Source organism: Oryctolagus cuniculus, chromosome 4 (genome assembly GCF_051225735.1).
Source record: "Oryctolagus cuniculus isolate XC-2025 breed Fujian yellow rabbit chromosome 4, ASM5122573v1, whole genome shotgun sequence".
NCBI lineage: Eukaryota > Metazoa > Chordata > Mammalia > Lagomorpha > Leporidae > Oryctolagus > Oryctolagus cuniculus.
This window is the reverse complement of record NC_142870.1, coordinates 375,411-387,830: the sequence shown is the minus strand read 5'-3', so window position 1 is coordinate 387,830 and position 12,420 is coordinate 375,411. Positions and strand designations below refer to the sequence as shown.

The window sequence follows — 12,420 nt, the reverse complement described above, 5'->3', positions numbered from 1 at the left end:
GCCCATGTGTTGTATTTGTGTTTTGTTTCCTTTTAGTTTCTTCTAGTTTGCTTTTCTCACTGGCAAAAAAACCAAACCAAAACAAAAAACACAAAATCAAAAAACAAAAAACAAAAACAGAAACCCATAGAATTTATGTTAAACGGCCCTAAGTTAAGAATTTTCACTGTAACTTGAATCATTCTTAGTAAAGACAAATGGCCACTTGCCTGTCGTTTAATTTTACTTGGTTGTGGTTTTATTTTTGTGAGATGCTGCCATTACTTACGTACCTCTCAGAACTACTATCTTGTTTTTCTTCACGCTCACTTAACACCATTCCCCTAACCCCAAACCTGAGCTCCAGACAAACTTCATTTACCCAAAACTGCTCTGCAAGTGTAAGTATTTCAGTGTTTCTTTAGGACCTGAGCTTAGGCTTTAATGTAAAACAACTGTCTGCAGATCATTACTTTACCATTTTGGCAACAGGTTTTCCCGTCCCCCGTCAGCACTGATGCAGCCACATGAGAAGGTCACTGTGCACAGCTCTTCATCCTTTCCCAGGAGCTGCCGTCCTGCTCTGGAGCCGGAGTGGGACCCAAGAACTAGATCTGGAAAGGGCCCAGTGGAGGTGACCATAATAACAACTGCTACCATGGATGGCAATAAAGAGAAAGAAGGACTCTCTCTGCCTTTTAATGCAGGAGAGGTGGGCCCTCTTTCATGGTGAGGAAAAATTCTTTACAGAAGATCACCAGCTAGTTGATATAGAGAGAATGACATAATTGGGGAACCAGCCTTTTGCAGCCACAGTGAAGTAAGCATTTCAGGTTAGGCTCATCCATAATACTAGCACCAAGGTGAAATTTCACTTTTTTTTTTTTTTTTTTTTTTTTTAGATTTATTTGAAAGAGTTACAGGGGGCCGGCACTGTGGCGTAATGGGTGAAGCCACCGCCTGCAGTACTGGCATCCCGTATGAGCGCTGGTTCGAGTCTGGGCCGCTCTGCTTCCTATCCACCTCTGCTATGGCCTGGGAAAGCAGTGAAAAATGCCCCAGTCCTTGGGCCCCTGCACCCGTGTGGGAGACCTGGAAGAAGCACCTGGCTCTTGGCTTTGGATTGGCGCAACTGTAGCCGTTGCGGCCATCTGGGGAGTGAACCAGTGGATGGAAGACCTCTCTTTGCCTCTCTTCTCTGTGTAACTCTGACCTTCAGATAAATAGGAAAGGAAAGTAGAGGGGAGGGGAGGGGAGGGGAGGGGAGAAAGAGTTACAGACTGAGAAGGAAACACAGAGAGAGGAGAGATCTTCCATCCACTGGTTCACTCCCCAAATGGCCAAAACAGCCAGAGCTGGGTCAGGCTGAAGCCAGGAGCCAGGAGCTTCCTCCAAGTCTCCCATGTGGGTGCAGGGGCTCAAGGACCTGGGCCATCCTCCACTGTTTTTCCAGGCCATTATCAGGGAGCTGGATCAGAAGTGGCGTAGCTGGGTCTCTTACTGGTGCTCATACGGGATGCTGGCACCATAGATGGCGGCTTTACCTTTACGGTGCCAGCCTCAGACTCTTGAGTTTTACAATGCAGAGATCTAGCCATCCATATCTTAACTGTGTGTCAAACTAACTGCAGCTCAGAACCTGCCTCCTGCTGAGGTCCATGAGGTGCAGCAGCACCTGCGGGGCACTCTTGCCCAGTGCTTCCCTCAAGCATGACCAAGGCCTTCACTCTCGCCTCCAGTTTATAGGTGAACAAAGAAGGGCCAGTGACAACAAGTAACTGGCTCAGCGTCATCCAATAGATGGTGTCAGCAAAAACAAGGTGCACAGCCTAGTCCAGGTCAGAGGAGACCAAGGTGCAGGAAGTGTGGGGCACACTTGATTGGTTTCTAAACTGGACGAAGGCCAGCTGCTGTAAAGACATTGTATGTACAAGTAGGTAAATATAATCTGTACTGGATAGCAGATTTTAGAGGAACTATAGTTAATTTTCTTGGATGTGATAATGGTTGTGTAAGAGGGTATGTTTTTCTTAGGTTTCTGTGCTGAATGATTTAAGGATGGAGCCAAAACATATACAACTTGCTTTGAAATGGTTCAGTTAAAAAAGTTATATGGACACCTTTGTAAAAATGTATACATATACACAGACTAATATGGCAAAATCTTTAAAAACATTAAATCTAGTTAGCATGTGGTTATTGGAAAGTTTTTATAAATGATGGATTTGAAAAGTACATTATGATCAGCTAATGTCTGACCCTGAAATGCCTTAATGAAACAGAGTATTGTGTCAGAGTCCAGGCTGGAAAACAGAAACCATTTGAGATGGTGCAACAGAAAGGTTTGGTTACTTACTGTGTTAGTGTTTTGTCGCTGTAACAAATACCTGAGATAAGTTACTCATGAAGGAAGCAGCAGCTCCCAGTGTGCAGTTGGGCAGCCTCACTCATAGGTCTGGCTTCTGATGAGGCTGGAGGATGGCAATGGCCGAGCTCATGCAGAGAAAAACTGCCCAGTGAGCAAGGAAGCAGAGAAAGAGGCTTGGCTCACCTCAGTGTTCACAACCAACCCTCTCTCAACAGCATATCCCCAGTGACCATAGGGACTTCCTACCTCCTGGATAACTTAACTGGATCAAGTCCATCTTTGTAGTACCTACTGCCAACCACAACTTTGGGGTTTAAGTGCATGAGTTCAGGAGAAAAGCCCATTCAGACTCTAGCAGTTCCTCTGACACTGGGAGACCTGCAACACGAGATAGCACACAAACTATTGCCATGGGTGGCAGCAGCTACAAGATGTCCCCTGGGACTGAAGGAACCATGATGTTGTTGCTGGGACTCCTTTGAGGAGGCCAGTGCCCCTCTGATGGGAGCTGAACCCACAGAGAAAATGCATCGGCTACCAGAGAGGCTGCCTGTGGCAGAGTGACAAGGAGCAAAATGCACATCTTTTCCCATTTGCCATCCCATTCCCTAAAACTAGGGAAAGGAGCCTCGGGGATAGGTTCCTGGCAAAAGTCAGCTTCCTTATTTTTCAGGGGAAGAACTGGCAAGAAGCAGCTTGAAAGCACACAGGCAGATGAGCAGCCTCATCTACCCTTGGTTCCTCTCAGTGTTTGTTCTCACCTTTCTACCCATGTTCATTATGAAGACCACACCTACCTCCCACAAAGCCAGTGTTCCCAAGATGCTCTGATCTTTTCTCTAAGGCTCATAAGTTGCCATCATCACAACAGGCTAGGCTCTCCAGGAGCTAGACTTTACCTTTGGGACTGGGTCAGCTCCTGGTGATTTGGTCATCTATGAACTAGTCAGTAAAGTTAATGTACCACTCGGGTCATACAAAACAGGGGAGGAGGGGAAAGAAGAAATTGTTCAATGCAAACACTGAATTGAAAAATGCTGGTATTTATTTATGGAACTAGTGACAGGGTTCTCACTGGTATTGACTGGCTCTTGCTTCCATCACCTGAACCTTGTTTTCTGATCCCAAACCAGCAATATCACTGGTCAGATGACCTAATCCACCTTCTGGCAAGATTTGAGGCCTTAATGTCCTGCCTTTAGAGGACTTCCTTTTTGCTTGTTCTACAATCAAAGCAGAAAGTAGTAAGGACCAAGAGGTGCCCAGTGAAGACACCAGACACAGATACAAGTTTCCTGTCCCCAGTATGTACCAGCCGCTCACTTTCCTCTTGGAACTTGGCATCAACAGCACTAACTAGTGCAGTTACTCTATTCCTGTTTGTTAGTTCAGGCAGGAGTCTGAACTATGAGTTCAGTGGGGGCCATTGTGTCCTATCTGATGGATGCATTACTTGTACGGGGCCACAGAGCACAAAGTAATAGGAAAGGAAGCAAGAATTCCTTCAGGACTTACTTGACGTAACAGTAAGAGCTGTCTTAGTCTGTTTTCTGTTGCCAGTGACTATGCCACAGATTGGGTGAGTTGTGAAGAGTTTCAGGGGTGGGTGTTTGACCTATCAGTTAAGACACCATTTGGTACATCTGTGCCCCATATCAGAAAGCCTGGGTTCAAGTTCCCAGCTTCCTGATAATGCAAAGCCTGGGAGGCAGCAAGTGATGCTTCAAGTATTTGAGTCCTTGACACCCACATGGGAGACCCAGATTTGAGTTCTCAGCTCTTGGCTTTGCTCTGTCCTAGCACCAGCTGTTGCTGGCATTTGGGGAGTGAGCCAACTGATGAGAAATCTGTGTGTCTCTCTTTGCCTTTCAGATAAATGGGGTGGGGGTGGGGGGGACCAGGAGGTTTACTTTGGTTCATGGCTCTGACCCAGGGTTGAGAAACTGCCTCTGGTTGTGGCCATCTTGCTGGCATCGTCCTAAGGTGGTGCAGGGCATCACTTGGCAAGAGACAGGGAATGTGTTCTCTTTTTATGAAGCCATCATGACTCAGTCATGGGGGGGATACACTTATCTAATTCTAATCCTTTCTGAAAAGCCTCATCTCTCAACACCACAGTTGGGTTAAGTTCTCTGAATACCTTACGATGGGGATTAATCTCCACCATGAGTTCTAGAGGGGACAGACCATAGAAGGAGCCATTCCTTCTTAGCTCTTAGGTTCTCAAGCCAGCAGATTCTGGCTGTGAGAGGAATGGCATTCCGTACTGATGGTACATTAATCTGGCAGGCTAACAGCCTTCAGTGGGCCTTTCCAACATGCTTGGGTAAGCTACTTCTGAGTGATGGGGTACTCCATGGTCATAATCCTGTGTCACACTTGGCTGTGAGAGTTTTCTGGTTAGAAGCAGTTATGGAGAATAAGGAATTTGGAAAGCCTGCAAATGAGTTTGAGGCAGGAAAAGTACATTCACACTAGGACAAGAATGGATGGATGCTGGGGGATAGCACAGCTGGTCTTTGCCTGGTCTGCTTGAGTCTCGCCTCATGTTGTTTCCCAGCATATTCTCTAAAACCATCTTGGTGTCTTACAGTTAAATTCTGGCACTACTCAGAGATAGCATGGACTCCACAAGTTAAGGACAAAGTCCTTCAATTCTTAATGCTCTGAGTTGAGTACTCAGTCCCACAAGATTACTCCCACTTCAAGCATCAGACACAAGTGGAAGGACCCCAGACTACCCACGGTTCTGTGCAACCAATTACAAATTTGTAGTAGTCAACCCCCCTTCCTGCCTGGCACCCATTCTTTGTGCCACTGGATCTGAGAGTTTGCTAGAATGCCTCAAAGTGCTATACTTGGGATTACTGGTTTATTATAAAGGATACAACTCAGGAACAGCCACATGGAAGCAGTGTGTAGGACAGGTGTTGAGGGAACCCTCCCCGCACATCGGTGTGTTCACTGACCCTGAAGCTCCCAAAACCTCATTGTGTTAGATTTTATTGAGGCTTCATTACATGGTTGTGATTGAGCATATTATTGGTCATATGACTGAACTCTTGTCTCCAGCCCCTTCCCTCTTCAGAGGTTTGGGGCTGCTGCTCCAAGTCCCAACTCATTCTGAAGGGTTGGGACTATGAGTCACTTCACAAGCACAAACTTGGGGTGGGGGGTCACAAGGGGCAGCTCTCTGCTGTGGCCCGGGAGTGCAGTGGAGGATGGCCCAAGTGCTTGGGCCCTGCACCCCATGGGAGACCAGGAGAAGCACCTGGCTCCTGCCTTTGGATCAGCGCAGTGCACCGGCCGCAGCGTGCCGGCCATGGCGGCCATTGGAGGGTGAACCAACGGCAAAGGAAGACCTTTCTCTCTCTGTCTCTCTCTCTGAAAGATCCTATTGTTTCGGAAGTCCTGACAACGTACCTTGTAAATCTCCCCCTTGAAACCTGCCTGAAACCCCACATTGCATTATTCCCTGCCGTTCTCATAACTACTAGGCCATGTGGCCCAGGCAGTAGGACAGCTGGCATCACAGTCTGGAAGTACTGCTGAGATTTTTCCTGTCTGGGCTCTTTTTAGATCTGACAGTCTCCCAGATCCCCCAGTATTGGGGCCAGAACAGTATTTCCAGGTGTGGAATATGTTGCTTCCAGCACTTGTAGCAAGAACCAGCTCAGGAACTATTGCTTTCTTAATGGTAGGAGGTTCAAGATACAATTCTTTTACTTTTGGAAGGGATTTCCTAGAGCACACTTGATCACTGAACCTCTAAAAATATTAGGATGCAGCAAGCCCTTGAATTTCTGTGGTTTATCTCCTACTCTGGAGCAGCTATATGTGTATCACCAGTATTATCACCAGCGTCTTCTCTACCTCTTGCTCACTGATGGAAAGGAATAACGTGTTATTCTCCAGGTTGTCTTTTTATTTATTTGACAGATAGAGTTACAGACAGAGAGAGAGACAGAGAGAAAGGTCTTCCTTCTGTTGGTTCACCCCCCCAAATGGCTGCCATGGCCGGAGCTATGCCGATCCGAAGCCAGGAGCCAGGTGCCCCCTCTTGTTCTCCCACGCGGGTGCAGGCGCCCAAGCACTTGGGCCATCCTCCACTGCTTTCCCGGGCCACAGCAGATAGCTGGACTGGAAGAGGAGAAACCAGGACTGGAACCCGGTGCCCATATGGGATTCTGGCGCCACAGGTGGAGGATTAGCCAAATGAGCACGGCGCCGGCCCCATCCAGGTTGTCTTAAGTGATCAAGATCTCTGGACTGTGAGAGAGAACAAGAGAGGTAACAGAACCATCAGGCAAAACTGTATTTTTGTTCCATGTGAATGTTTCTGGTCTTCTTTTCTGATAGACATAAAAGAACACATCCACTAGGCCAACAGCCAGTCTGTCACAGAGGCTGCTACCTGTGATTCTTGGTGGTCTGCAATTATGTACCTCAAACAACTGACAGCAAAGCAGAGGAGGTTGTCACGCTGGTGAATCAAATGTTTGAGATCAACCCCTTATATCCTCTATGTCCTTAGAAATGGCAGTATCTTGGGGCCATTGCTGTGGCATAGAGGGTAAAGCTGCCTACTGCAGTGCTGGCATCCCATATGGGCACTGGTTTGAGTTCCAGCTGCTCCACTTCCGATCCAGCTCCCTGCTAATGCACTTGGGAAAGCAGAAGATGGCTCAAATGCTTGGGCCCCTGCACCCATGTGGGAAGAAGTGCCTGGCTCCTGGCTTTGGACAGGCCCAGCTCCAGCCATTGTGGCCATTTGGGGAGTGAACCAGCAGATGGAAGATCTTTCTGCCTATCCTTCTCTGTGTGATTCTTTCAAGTAAATAAATAAATCTTAAAAAAAGTGGCACATATCTTCCCACTCACAGATATGATACTGTTTTTTAATCTCAGTAAGGGATGAGGCCATTTCAGGGTTCCATTTGGCCTTTCCCATTGTATCTGTTAACTCCAATGTGAATGTTAACTGTCAGTTGTTTCAATACCAACTGTTCACTTGGTGTCTGGGGAAGAAACTGCCAAGTTGTCCTACCAGGTTCTAGCCACTATATGCAGCAACTGTAATAGGGAATGATGAGTCAGGTGTCTGGATACCAAAGTTCAAACCCTGTGTCCAACCATCTTCAAAGTGTTTGGCTAATTACTTTTCCATGTTAGGAGAACTTTGTAAACTGGGATGCTGCAGGCCCTCTGTGGTATCTGGCTATCTCTTCAGTAAAGTTTCCATTTCTGAAAACTGGCTCACATCCAGAAACTAAGGCTTGAAAGCCTAGCATTTTGTTTTTTATTAATTTTTTTTTTGACAGGTAGAGTTAGAGAGAGAAAGATAGAGAGAAAGGTCTTCCTTCCGTTGGTTCACCCCCCAAATGGTTACTACGGCCGGTGCGCTGCGCCGATCCGAAGCTAGGAGCCAGGTGCTTCCTCCTGGTCTCCCATGCGGGTGCAGGGCCCAAGGACCTGGGCCATCGTCCACTGCCTTCCCGGGCCACAGCAGAGCTGGACTGGAAGAGGAGCAACCTGGACTGGAACTCGGGGGTGCTGGCGCCGCAGTTGGAGGATTAGCCAAGTCAGCTGCAGCACTGGCCTGTTTTATTAACTTTTAACTCATCTCAATTGTCTTAATTAATCCATCCTTGATTTTTTTTTTTCCCCAGCAGTACCCTTCTTAGCTTTCCATCTGTTTTGCCTCAAGGGGATGATGTTTATTAACCATTTGTGTAACTCCCTAAAGGTGTCTCCCTTGGCTGTCACTCAGACCTTGCTGGCCATTATAATTGTGGTCCTTTATCAGGTAGGTGCTCCCTTGGCACTTTTGTTTTAAGATCCCAGCATACTCATCACTGTCACTCAGCCAAGTTCTGGAACAACTTTTCCTGGTGGTGTTTTTGCCTAAAGGTGAGCCATCAGGGCCCCTTTCATCAGCCTATGTCTGATAACCTTTTAAAATGTTATTTATGTCTTCATGCAGAACATAATAACCTGGTAGGTCTTCTGGAAGCATGGAGTATATAACTTTAAGTATGCTCACATCCCTGAGCTTTTTACTCCCTTCCACTACTGTCTGCCACAGAATTTTTTTTTTTTATTTATTTATTTTTTTTTTGACAGGCAGAGTGGACACTGAGAGACAGAGAGAAAGGTCTTCCTTTGCCGTTGGTTCACCCTCCAATGGCCGCTGCGGCTGGCGTGCTGCAGCCAGTGCACCACGCTGATCTGAAGGCAGGAGCCAGGTGTTTCTCCTGGTCTCCCATGCGGGTACAGGGCCCAAGGACTTGGGCCATCCTCCACTGCACTCCCTGGCCACAGCAGAGAGCTGGACAGAAAGAGGAGCGACCGGGACTAGAACCTGGTGTGCTGGTGCCACAGGCAGAGGATTAGCCTATTGAGCCGCAGTGCTGGCCTGCCACAGAAATTTGACCATTTAAACTTTGCATACCATGGCCCATAGCCATGGTGTTTTAAAAATACATCTGTACATTCTTGCAACACTCTTAACTTTAGAAATTGGAACTTAATTTTTCTCCCCTTGAATACAGGTGATCTGATGACTAATTTATTTTTAATGATTTGATTATTTATTTGAAAGGTAGAGTTACAAAGAGAGGGAGAGAGAAAGGTTGGTCTTCCATCCACATGTTCACTCCCCAAATGGCCAGAGCTGGGCAGATCTGAAGCCAGGAGCCAGGACCTTCTTCATAGTCTCCCACATGGGTACAGGGGGCCCTTAAAGACCTGGGCCATCTTTGACTGCTTTCCCAGGTGCACTAGCAGGGAGCTAGATTGGAAGTGGAGCAGCCGGGACTTGAGAACCAGCACCCATGTAGGATGCTAGCGCTGCAGGTGGAGGCTTAACCTTCTGTACCACAGTGCTGGGCCTTGATGGCTAATTTCTAACAAATAGGAAGTGCAAGAAGTGATGCTGTCTGATACGAGTCTAGTTCAAACAAAGGACAAGGCTTTTTCCCCCTCTGTCTTTGGATTGTGCTTGCAATCCAGCCTTCATAATGTGAGGAAGCCGAGGCTGCAGGGAACAGCCGTGGGTGAGTATGCTGCCTGACATACCCATCTGGGCTCCAGTAGCAACTGTCAGTGGGTAAATGGACCCTCACAGTACTCCAGCCTGTCAGTGGGAAAATGGACCCTCATAGTACTCCAGCCTCCAGGGTTTAAGTTGCTCCAGATACTGTGGAAGAGAGAAGCTGCCCTCACCATACCCTAACTCAGAGTCACCACAGAGATGATTCATGTGGTACGTAATAATTTATGTCAACAGATACATCATCATCTCAGGAGCCATCCCTTCAGCAAGTCTGCAAGCATTTAAACGTTGGTCTTGGAAGCCTGCTCATATAGCAGTAAACTCTGACCCAACTTTACATTCCAGACCCTTCATCAAGCACAAGCTTTCCCAGATCTTGTGTGTATGTTGGCTGGATGTTACAGCTTGTCACGGGTTGAACTGTGTCCTCCTCCCCCACAGGGATGCTTAAGTCCCAGCCCCAGTATCTGTCAATGTGACCTCATTTCAAAGTAGGTCTTTGCAGATACCAAATTAATATGAGGTCAGTATGGTGGGCCCCAATCCAGAACATGAATGCAGACCACTGGGGTGATACATCTGTATGCCAAGGACACCAAAGATTGCCAACAAACTGTTGCACAGATTTTTTTCCTCCTGCTGAATTTTTAAAATTTTACAGCTCTTTCTCCTGTCCACAAAGATTCAGGCACATGGACAAGGCAGTGTGCGCAATGCAGAGGGAAGTTTATTAAGCCAAAGAGAAAGTTGCTGGCAGTGGTGGGAAGGGCCCCAGAATGGGGTAGGTGAGGAAGTCCTGTCTAGGGGTTTTGATGTTTTTAAATGGGGAACTTTCCTTGATTGGTGGCTGTATATGCTAATAAGATGAAAACTTATGAGCCACTCAGGGAGCAGCTGCTAGAATCTTTTTTTTTTTTTTTTGTCATTTAGATACGCCTTACTGAGGTGAAAAAAACTTGTCCTTGTATGGAGTCAGGCAGAGGTCAGAGCCAGACTAACCCATTTTGCAAAGGGTGTGCTCAAACGTGTTCAGGGTGGAGGGGTCTTCGGCTGATGTGACCTGGTCCAGTGACTGCATTATTGTTCCTCAGGGCCCCTTGTCCCGAATCTACCAAAGCCACCAGAAGCTAGGAGGCATGGAACAGGTTCTGTGCAACAGCCCTCGGATGGAACCAGCTCTGCCAAACATCTCAATCTCAACTTTTAGCTCCCAGGACTCTTACTACTAATTTGGCAGAGCTGGCGCTGTGGCTCACTTGGCTAATCCTCTGCCTGCGGTGCCGGCATCCCATATGGGCGCTGGGTTCTAGTCCCGGTTGCTCCTCTTCCAGTCCAGCTCTCTGCTGTGGCCAAGAAGGGCAGTGGAGGATGGCCTAGGTGCTTGGGCCCCTGAACCCGCATGGGAGGCTGGGAGGAGGCACCTGGCTCCTGGCTTCCGATCAGCACAGCACTGGCCTTGGTGGCCATTTGGGGAGTGAACCAATGGAAGGAAGTCCTTTCTGTCTCTGTCTATATAACTCTAATAAATAAAAAATTAATTTGGCAAGGTGTCCAATTTTTCAAATGTTGTTAATGAAGACCTAGCAAACAAACACACAGGTTTTTGGAGTAGGAAGAACTATTTCATTGTATCAAGCTGAATTATGTTAAAAAATCATATGTCTAGTGTCCAGTGGATGGAAGGAAGGGTAGTGCTAGATTAATGGAGATGGACAAGCCACATGGGCAGGTCCCAAGGCGGGGTGGGGGAGTGTCAAAACCTTTGAAAGGATCTACTAGATATCTCTAACCCACGTGTCATGGACTCAGCTTTTCACAACCAGCATGAGAATGAGTTCATCCAGGCATTTGACCAGGAGTATAACCACTTGGGGACATTAAATTCTGAGCCTGGCCTTTGTCTTGATTGTCCTGCTGTGGGACATAGGGCTTCTATGCAATTGAAGAGACTCAGCTTTCATTTTTTAATTCTTACTGATTTTCATTTTATCTGAAACAGAAAAAGATCCTCCACCTGCTGGTCCATCCCTCAAACGCCAAGCTGAAACTGGGGGCCAGAAATTCAACCCAGGTCTATGTGAATGGCAAGGACCAACTACCAGCTGCCTCCCAGTGTCCACAAACAGGAAATTGGAATCAGTAGTGGCGCTGGCCCTCAAATCCAGGCACTGATAGGGGATGCGGGCCCAGCGTCTTAACCACAGTGCCATCTTCCCCGAGACTCTTCGTTTTCAGCTGTCGCTGTTCATTGTCTTAAGAGGGTCAGCAGTGCCAAGTAAAAGCTACCCAGCCCTGTATTTTCCATATGGGGATTATTTCCATACTTGAAATGTTTTCTTATTTTGTATGCTAGTATTTCCCATTTCACTGGTTAACCCTCCTAACTGGCCACTTGTGATCCAGCCACAACCCCCGTCCTTGTTACCTGGTACACTGTGGCAGGATGGTTTTCCCTGAGGCAGACGCTGAGGTGGAGTTTGGGCTACAAGAAGTTTATCTGGTATCAACACCCGTGAACAGTAAACAGGATCTGGCGGAGGAAGCAGAGGACTACGCAGGCCGGGAAAGCTCTGGCCGGTCCCTGGGGAACCGCGAGCAAGTACTGCTTCCCACGTGGTCCCAGCGGCCCTACAGGCCTGCCCCCGGTCATGGGATGCGGACTGCCCCAGGGTACGACCTTGGGCAACGCGGCTGCGGTCGCCGCGCGCTCGCGTCCACAGACGCCTGTTCGTCCCTCGCATGTTAGCTCCACTAGGCCCCGACTGGCCTCCGGTTCCCTGCGCGGGTCTTGGCAGCTCCGCCGTCACTCGGTCACCGAGCCCCGTGTCGGGCTGTTCTGAGGAAAGAGCGGCCGGCGCGTGCTCGCTGCCCTCGCGGGAGCGCTCCGAGTCCACGCGGCAAAGCCAGCGGCGCCGCGGGGCGGGGGACAGCATGCCGACCGGCAGGCCGCCACTCCCGGACACCACGCCTCAGCCCACGGCCCTCGCCCAGCCTCGCGCAGAGCCTGCTGGGAGTGACA

At 48.3% G+C, this 12,420-nt stretch overlaps 1 long non-coding RNA gene across 1 annotated transcript; it reads right to left on the bottom strand.

Moving 5' to 3' along the window:
- Window positions 1–6,251: 6,251 nt before the first annotated feature.
- Window positions 6,252–12,383, bottom strand: LOC103350648 (uncharacterized). Its single transcript, XR_007924787.3, has 2 exons — window positions 11,827–12,383; window positions 6,252–6,616 (listed from the first exon to the last, which is right to left on the bottom strand). It is a non-coding gene; the product is annotated as an uncharacterized LOC103350648 (long non-coding RNA).
- Window positions 12,384–12,420: the final 37 nt, after the last annotated feature.